Raw genomic sequence first — 10,075 nt, forward strand, 5'->3', positions numbered from 1 at the left:
GCTTGACTGAAATGCATATATGAAACTCAAAAATTTAAACAAGATGAAGCAGACTGGGGCTGGAGAGATGGCTCAGTGGTCTAAAGCACCTATTTGGAACAAGCTTGGAAAAACACAGGGACCGCGGTTCGATCCCCCAGCACCACATGCCAGCCAGTCGCGCCCCCTGGTGGGCTGAGCTGGCCACGCATACACACACTAAATAAATGTTAAAAAAAAATTAAAAAAAAAAAGAAGCAGACTAATAAGAATAAGATTATATCATAATTATTTTATGTATTGACACTCGTAACATTAAATAAAATAATTTTAATAAATATTACTTTGATTCCACAAAGCCCATGAATCTCATCAGAAGGAGCTTTGAGAAAAAGGAGAAATATGGTTGTGTTTAATTCAGTGATACAAGCTGGGTGTGGTGGTGCATGCCTATGATTCCAGCACTTGGAGGCTGAGGCAAGAGGCTCACTGCAAGTTCAAGACCAGTCTGCTCTACAAAGTGAGCTCAAGGCCAGCCTGAACTGCATAACGAAACCCTGTCTCAAAAAGACACACACACACACACACACACACACACACACACGCACCAAAAAAGAACAATTCAGTAAGAGCGTGCTTGCTTAATATGCATGAGGTTGAGGCCATGGGTTCAATGCTCTGACCACAAAATTTAAAAAAAAAAAAGACAATTCATATTTTTAGGAGCTGTATGTATCTTTTCAAAATGAGGTCAAACAGTGTCAAACCTGCCACCAACAGAGCAGGGTGCAATGGCGCTTGACGATAAGCCAGCACCGGTGGAGAGGGACTGAGATGTGAAGACTGCAAATTGGAAACCAGTCTGGGGTGGGGTGTGCTCAGAGCAGGGCGCCTGAAATGGCTTCTCTGTTTACAACACACCCAATGGGAATTTAGGGACATGGTGACAAGGGACACAAAACGCGTGACTTCTCTGTGAGCAAATGTGCTGCACATGGACTCCATACCCTTCCACGTATTTTCTGGATAATAGCAACAGGACAAGACTCCATAATGGGAGAAGCTACAGCAGGTAGTGGGGGAGGTGGACTTTAGAGCCTGTCCAGGGTACTCACGGGTGATCTGTTAGGAATCCTGGAAGCAAAGACTTTGACTTTCTATTTTCAATAAATTAATAATAATAATATTTTTTTAAAAGAAACCAATCTAAGTGACTTAGCAACACCCTGTCCCAAAATAAAAAGTAAAAGTGGCTGGGATGTAGCTTAGGGCAAAGGTCTTCTGTTTAATTCCCACTGCCAAAGGACAAAACAAACAGCATAAAAAAAAAAAGTAGCACACAGATTTTGTTGGGAGGAAAAATTCCAAAATTATGTATAAACATATATGATAAATCACTCTTTGGACATAATAAAGAGATGAAATAAGGAAAAATGGCATATTATTCTGAAAATACCTTATTTTTCATAGGATTTAATAGTGAATATATATAAAAAATAGTCAATATCTACAGCACTTGGGAGGCTAAGTCAGGAGGGTGGCTTTGAGTTCAAGGCCAACAGAGTTCAAAGACAATAGCGAGTCCAAACCAGCCTGAACTGTATAGCAAGACCCTATCTCAAAGAAACAAAAGTGAATATCTACTTAACATGGCAAATATGTAGTTGAATGATTTGTAGATGCAATCTAGCAGGTAAAAATGCTGAGAGAGACTGGGCGTGGTGGTGCACCCCTATAATTCCAGCTCTTGGGAGGCTGTAAATAGGACAATCTAGTACTGATCTAGTAGTGAGACCCTGAACACATTGTAGACATTTCTCTAAAATACAAAAAAAAAAAAACAATGCTTAGAAACTTTTTTTTTTTGTCTTTTTGAGACAGGGTCTCACTGTGCAATTCAGGCTGGCCTTGAACTCACTTTATAACCCAGGCTGGTCTTGAACTTGCCATAACCCTCCCGCCTCAGCCTCCTGAGTGCTGGAATTATAGGTATGAGACACTGTGCCTGGTGACAATGCTGACAAACTTTTGTATTTCAATGCCAGTGTCAAAAGTTTAGGAGTTCAGCATGGTGGAACACACCTATGATCCCTGCAGATGAGCAGTTGAGGCAGGAGGATCACAATGAATTGGAGACCAGCCTGCCCACATGGTGAGTTCAAGGCCAAGGGCTGGAGATATAGCTCAGCGGCATAATCGCTTACCTGGCAAGCACAAGGTCCTGAGTTCAATCCCTGGTACCACAATAAAAACAAAACAAAGTACCCAGTCCTCTTCTTTGGCCAGCAAGATGGCTCAGTAGAATAAGCGATTCCCTGGCAAGTGCAAGGGCCTGAATTCAATCCCTGGTTCCACCACAAAAAAAAAAAAAAAAAAAAAAAAAAAAATCTAAACCCAACACTACAGGGAGGTTTTCTGACTGGTGCAGCTGAACCATGCCTCTGCTTCCATTGTCTTGGGGCAGGGAGATGGTTCAGTAGAGTAAGTGCTTGCCTGGCAAGCACAAGGGCCTGAGTTCAATCCCCGGTTCCCCCCCCCCACTCCACCCCTACAAAAACAAACCAATAAACACATCAAGGCCAGCTTGACCTACACATAGTAAGATCCTATCTCACAACAACAATTTTAATTTTTTTTTCTTTTAGGTACCTGAGATTGAACTCAGGACCTCGTGCTTGCTAGGCAAGCACTTATTCTACTGAGCTATCTTCCTGGCCCAACAATTTTAAAATTTTAAACTGCATCAACTTCATTGTTTATTGAAAAGAAAGGTTTGTGCTAATATTATAATATTGTTTGGACAATTAAAGCCTGTATCTTGTACTCTGAGAAACTAATTTAAAGATAACAATATACTCCCTATTAACCATTGTTACTCTATTATCTTGCTTTGAGATTTTAATTTTTTTCTTTAAAATAAAATATATCAAGTTTATTTTTGTGTTCTACAAATTCATTCTGTGGCTGCAATTCTCATCTTGCCCTTGCCCTTGGTTTTGGCTGAATATTTATTTTAATACCTACCAGTGTGTTATTCATTACAAATGTGTTTTCATTGCAATTATGTTTGTGTTAGTTTGCTTTTTGTTGTTGTTGTTTTGTTTTGTTGAGACAGGGTCTCACAACATACTCCAGCTCACTCGCAGGGTGATCCTCCTGCCTCAACCTCCTGAATTCTGGGATTACCAGCATGCACCGCCATGCCCAGCTGTTTTGTTTTGGTTGAGATAGGATCTTGTTATGTATTTCAGGCTGGCCTAGAATTCACTGTAAAGATCAAGCTGAACTCAAAGTCATGGTGAGAGGCCAGGGAGATGGCTCAGTGGAATAAGTGCTTCCCTGGCAAGCACAAGGGTCTGAGTTCAATCCTCAGTTCCGCAAATAAATAAATAAATAAATAAAAATTAAAAATAAAGTGGGGTGGCAACATATCTTGGTATAAAGCCCTGAATTGAATCCCTAGTACAAGAGAAAATAAAGATCAGATTAAATATTTAACTGAGGGCTGGCCAGATAGCTCACTGGACTAAAGTGTACTTTGGCAGAGCGCAGTGGCTGGGTTCACCCCAGCGCGCTGTGATGGCCCTGCCCCTGGGGCATGCTGAGAAGGCAGTTGAGACTGAGTGTAGTGGCACAACCCTGTAAACCCAGCCGTTGGTAGCCTGAAAACAGTAGAATCACTGCAAGTCTGATCTGTGTAGTGAGACCCTGTAGACTCTGTCCTAAATACGAAGGAGAAGAAGAAAAAAGAAAAGAAAATTAACTGGGCCATAGGGTTTTGTTTGTTTGTTTTTTTGGAGGAACTGGGGATTGAACTCAGGCCCTTGAGCTTGCCAGGGAAGCACTTATTCTAGTAAGCCATCTCCCTGGCCCAATTTTTTTTTTTAGTTTTTTTAATTTTTTATTTTTTGGGCCATAGTTTTTAACTAACTTTATTTTGTTTTTTTGAGACAGGGTCTCACTATGTAGTTCAGACTGACCTGGAACTCACTATGCAGTCCAGGCTGGCCTTCAAATTGTGACAATTCTCCTGTCTCAGCTTCCAAGTGCTGGAATTACAGACATGTACCAACACACCCAACAGCATTGAATTCTCCTACAGCAATTTTGTTTCTTTTCCATGTGGCCCTATTTCTTTCCATCCCAATAATTATTGTTCCTATTTCTACCTCTCTAATTTCATAATGGATTTTGAATATCTTTAGACTTTATGGTTTATATTTGCACTCACTTTCCTTATAAACATTTATGTAAAGTAAATATATACAACGAAATTTATATTTTGAAAGTTCAATTCTTCTTAGTCAGGTGTGGTGGTGCATGTCTGTAATCCCCATACATGGACAGCTGAGACAGGAAGATCACCACAAGTTCAAAGCCACCCTATGCTACATATCTAGTTCAAGACCAACCTGGACTTTATAGCGAGACCCTCTGTAAGAAAACACAAAATCAAAACAAAACATTACTAAATTGAAAATAAATGTATGTAATTACCCAAATAATGAAAAAAGAGACCCACTAAAATGTGCTTATTTGGGCAGGCCATGGTCATGCATGCTCTAGCGTCATCATTCAGAAGGCTGCTGCAAGAGGGTTTTCAGTTTGAGGTCACTGTGAGGAACATACGGAGACCTTACCTCAACATAAAATATAGAAAAGTGGGATGGATGTCAATGGGAGGGTGGGGATTTAGCTCAGTGATGCACCACCTGCCTGGCAAGCATGAGGTCCTGAGTTTGATTACTGGAACCTCTAGAGAGAAAGCAAGCAAGCAAGCAAAGAAATGAAAAGAGGAGAGGAGAGGAGGACAGGAGAGGAGAGGAGAGGAGAGGAGGACAGAAGAGGAGAGGAGAGGAGAGAAAAGTGCAAAAGCTGTGGGTTCAATCCGTAGGACCAAAAATACCTGCGCTTATTTAAGAGAAATATTGAAGATTTATAATTATGGACAAAACTACAAAGGTAAAGAGTTATTATTATTATTATTATTATTATTATTATTATTATTGTAAAGAGATTTTAAAAACAATCCAATTAGGAAGCCAGGCTAGGATTTTTTATACCAACCTAGTGAGTTTAAGGCCACCTGAACTACATAGCAAGATCCTGTCTCAAGAACCAAAACAAAATGAGACTTCCTGTGGAGGACCACCTAAGCAACTCTCCTTGAAAGAAGAGCAATGGTCTCCATTTTGACTGAGCCTGACCCTATTTCCTCCTATTGATTTGTACAGAGCTGGCTAGCACTTCACTTTATCCTTCAATAGTCTTTGAAGGTGGCATGCGTGTTTCCCTAATAACCTACACCTGCTGCTGTTCCTTAATGAGAGCTGAATCCAGACAGAATGAAAAGCCAATGCTCCATGCTGCCAGCTGGGATCAAGACTTGACATAGAGGCTATGACTTCCTGGGGCTTCAAAGATTACATCAGATCCCTGGGACTGTCTGCCGGCCCCACCCCTTGGGGTGCACTGAGATGGCATTAAGACTGGGTGTGGTGGTACGCACCTGTAATCCCAGCTCTTGGGAGGCTGTAAACAGGCAGATCACTACAAGTCTGACCTAGTAGAGCGACCCTGAACACCCTGTATACCCTTCTCTAAAATACAAAAAAAAAGAAAGAAAGAAAGATTACATCAGAGCTAAAGCACCAGGTCTGAGAAACTTTAGATATTATCTCATTGTAATGAAGATTACTTTCTCTGCATATGGAAGAGGTAAATGTAGGGCTCCTACCTAGCTCAACTCACAGTACTCACCTACTTCCCATAATTCTCAGTCATTCCTCCTCAAGCCACTCCTCCACTGAATAAAACCCAATGTGGCCCTGGGTCAGCCTCTTGGTTCTGGAAAGCCACCTTTGTGGCTGGACTTATGGCCCCTTGGCTTCCCAATAATTATATGTTTTAGAGTCTTTACTTTTGCTGTGAGTTGCACTGGGAATGATAGATTGGCATTAACTTGGTGGGATTCTAATAACATATCTCTGGGATTACAAATTGATTTCTTGGACCAAGACGAGGCCCTGGAGGGGTTTCCTACAACTTCCTGTAAGGTAGTACAGTGCTGAACAGCAGAGAAACAGCTTTTCCAACATTTGGTGTACAGATGCTGGAATGCTGCAATACAGTAACCTAAGGAAGAAAAGAAAGAAGGAAGCAGATCCCCAGGATCCAGTAAGGACCTGAATCAAGAATTTTTTTTTTTAAATATATTTTGTACAGGGTCTCACTATGCAGCTCAGACTTGTAGTGATCCTTTTGTTTTCAGCCTTGCCAGTGCTGGGAATGCAGGCAAGTGCCGCCACACTTGGTGTTGGTGGCCAGCTCAGTGCTCCTGGGGGCAGGGCCGGCATAGCATGTGGTGCCTGGGGCCGAACCCTGGTACATGCACTTGCCTAAGCAGGCACTTAGTCTGCTGAGCTCTCTGAAGTGAGACTTGAAGTCCACAGGGAGATTGAAGAGACTCAATGAAGAAGAAGAAGGTGATAGGTGGCGCTTTGTCCCTCAGCCCTGATTTGTGGTGTGGATGGGGAAGCCCCGATTTGCAGATGCACGGTGACTACTGGTGACTCCAGAGACCTCGATAAAGACACACACCAGTGGATCAGAGCAGTGGACACAGCTGAGTGCAGTGACTGCTGAGTTATTCAGGTTCAGATGTCCCTGAGGAGAAAGCAGTTGGCTAGTAACAATCTTGGAGAGAGGCCAACCGAGCTCAGAACTTAGAGCACTTGGGGACTGCCATGGAGCAGTTCCCAGTGTTACTGTGAGGCAGAACTGAGTTCAAGTCGAGAAGTCAAGGAGCCAACTTCAAGCCAGCAGGAGGCACACAGAATTTTCAAGACTGAATAAATTAGGTCCTAGCCTCACAGCCAGAAACCAATCTCAACTTCAGGGGAACTAAAGATGCAGGCTTGGGGGCTGGAGGGTTAACTCAGTTGTTTAAATGCCTGCTGGGGCAAATCTAGTCAGGATCAGGGGCAGGGTGTTTGATCCCTGGGCTTGCTGTGCTGGCCCCACCCCCGGGGCCTGCTGAGATAGCAATTGAGACTGGGAGTGGTGGAGCATGTCATAATTCCAGCTCTTGGGAGGCTGTAAACTGGCGGATCACTAGGAGTCTGATCTAGTAGTGAGAAACAACACCCTATAGACCCTTCCCTTAAAAAAAACACACACACACACAAAAAAAAGATGCAAGCTTGCTGGGGTGGCCCCCCACACCTCTGTAAATCTATAACAGGCTTGCTGAGATTTATCAACACTGATCTGGGCTCTGGATGTCTACACTACAACTGACAGCAGAGATGCACCCAGAAGTGTACAAGTTTTTCTTTTCTGCTGAGTCCACCACAGCTCTCCAAGATCCTGAGGTGGTGGGGGAGGACAGCAAGAGGATGGAGAAATAAAGATAAAAACAATATAAGAAAGCTGAGACCACTCCACAACACATGTGTACCTATGTTTATAGCAGCACAATTTGTGATAGCCAAATCTTGGAAACAAGATGCCTGTCACCTGAGGAATGGATGAAAAATATGTGGTATTTTTATACAATGGAGTATTACTCAGTTATAAAGAATGATAAACTTGGGGCTGGGGAGATAGCTCAGTAGAATAAGCGCTTCCCTGGCAAGCACAATATCCTGAGCTCAATCCCCGGTTCTGCAAAAAAAAAAAAAAAAAAAAAAAAACTCAAGGCCTTTATATTTAAGTGGATATCACTTGAAGATATACTCATAAATGAAATAAACCAGACATGCATATTGTATAGTGTCCCTAGTATAAGAACTCAAGAGAAGAAATACAAAGAGAAAGGTATAACACAATAAAAAGCAAAGCAAGAACTTGAGGACTAGACAATGAAGACAGAGCAAGGAGAAGAGCTAGGAAACATGGCTGAAGCAAGCCATGCAGTTATATGTACAAGATGGGTAAGGCAATGATCCTGAGAATCTTCAGAAGATTTTTGAATGCAGCAGTTAATTGGAATGATTCTCACCTGGACTAACTATATATGCTGACACCTGTGAACTAAGCAACTGCACTGAAGATGGCAATTTGTAATAGTAGGTTCATGCTTGGAGTGCCTGTCATTCTGTTCTTCTGAATACATGCAGCTTGTCATGACACATCAGTTGGTACCATTCTGTCTCTTGGGTAGATGTTTGTTCAAAAAGGAAGGGGGTGGTGAGTGAAGCCAGGAGCCAGGAAAACGAGTGTTGTGGGACTGTCCTGCTACAATGCTGTATATGAGTAGATTTCTGGACTTATGTGTAAACATATGTAATTGTTTATTCCTATTTTTTAAATATATTTTATTTTTTTTCATCATATTCTATAGGGACTTAAAGTTTAACACATCAATACTTGATGAAAATATCTGTTCCATGTTATACCCAAGATGTTTGATATTCAGACAGATAGTGAAGTTAAGCTCAACAGCCTAGGTTGTATGGTAATAACAATAAGCTTTTCTTCTTGAGGGTTAACAACCTAAGTTTGCAGACCAATTAGAGAAAAAGGAGGGACACAAGGAAGGCCAAAATTTTGGCCCTAGCCTTCCAAGCTCAATTAAGACTCAGGACATATGAGAACTTGTACTGTAACATCATGTAACTCAATTGTGTCCCAAATTTTCTAATCAAGGGGACAAAGAGGAAAGTGATCGATGATGTAGAGTGCGCCTAAGGAGAGTCACATGGAGAGAAAATATTTTCTCAGGCTTTCACACAGAGCAAATTGGTCAAGAAATGGCCATGACTCAACCACATGGCTGACACTGACAAATGATCTACAAACTGAGGTACAGGGTCTCAGGATAAATTCTGAGGGGATTTCACTGACCTTATCAGATACAAAAGCTACAAGTCTTGTTACATAGGACTTGCTTTATCTTGGTCTTAACCATCCAGCAGAAAAGTATAAAAATGAAGTATAAGAAGTAAAGCCATGTTGTTATGTTGAGCTGTAGGGGACTCAGGTCAACAACTTCTGACATTGCCAGTCAAGCAGAAGACCCAAATACTATTATGGACTACTGGACTATTTTGGAATATTTTGCTGAATTCACACACCTATAATATTTAAATGATGGAACTAAACAAAAAAAGGGGATACAGATGGATGACCATTTTGTATCTGTGTATTCAAAATGGTTAGTATAGATCTATAGCTACATTCTCTTAATTCAAGGAATAGAGGGATTTGTTCTACATGGCTTTTTTTTTTTTTTTTTGGGCGGGACTGGGTATTGAACTCAGGCCCTTGTGCTTGCCAGGGAAGCGCTTATTCCACTGAGCCATCTCCACAGCCCGGATTTGTTCTAATAGTGTTTATAAATATCATATCTGCATCTTGTACAACAAATAGCCACTAGGAAGACAGTATGCAATGTGTTAATTATTGAAACTGTCCTACCAATTTGATTTGAAACTCTCTCATTGCTATTTGTTTCTCAATAAAATTATGGAAAAAAATAAAGAGTCTGAATTCAAAAGAAAAAAAGAAAGCAAGCTGAGGTCAGGTGGAGCTCTCTCTTTGAATGGGAAGAACAGGAACTGCTTGACTATCACAGTACATTTTTATTGATACATTTGGCAGGTTAGTGTCTCATACCTCCTTGCTTAACTAGCTCACCTCTCACACCCTGTGTTCTTGCAGTTGGAACACCTGTTTGCCTGGGGTGCTTTATGCCCTCAGGTCAGTCCTGGGTATTCCTGCTCTTGATTGCAAGCATGTGAACAATAAGTAGCTTAGCGCTCCCAATGCTTCCTTCTTTTATTCCCATTGCTTGTTTTTCCTTTTGCATTTGTTTTTGTTTGCTTTCTTTTGCTTTTTCTTCATTAGTTGTTTTTATTTTTATGGGTGTCAACATTATTTCTATTTTTGGTGTTTTTGTTCTCTTCTTGTTTTTGTTTCTTCCTTCTCTTATTCCCTTTCATCTTCACCAGTTTCCCAAAGTTTGTGTAATCTTCTTTTGTCCGCCAATCCGTCTCCTCCTTCTTCTTCTTCTTCTTCTTCTTCTTCTTCTTCTTCTTCTTCTTCTTCTTCTTCTTCTTCTTCTTCTTCTTCTTCTTCTTCTTCTTCTTCTTCT

General features: G+C 41.3%; 1 non-coding gene across 1 annotated transcript; it reads left to right on the forward strand.

The window, feature by feature from the left end:
• Positions 1 to 848: 848 nt before the first annotated feature.
• LOC111815868 lies at positions 849 to 975 on the forward strand. Its single transcript, XR_002820488.1, has one exon. It is a non-coding gene; the product is annotated as a small nucleolar RNA SNORA11 (small nucleolar RNA).
• Positions 976 to 10,075: the final 9,100 nt, after the last annotated feature.

Source organism: Octodon degus, unplaced genomic scaffold, assembly GCF_000260255.1.
Source record: "Octodon degus isolate 3935 unplaced genomic scaffold, OctDeg1.0 scaffold00022, whole genome shotgun sequence".
In the NCBI taxonomy this organism is placed as follows: domain Eukaryota; kingdom Metazoa; phylum Chordata; class Mammalia; order Rodentia; family Octodontidae; genus Octodon; species Octodon degus.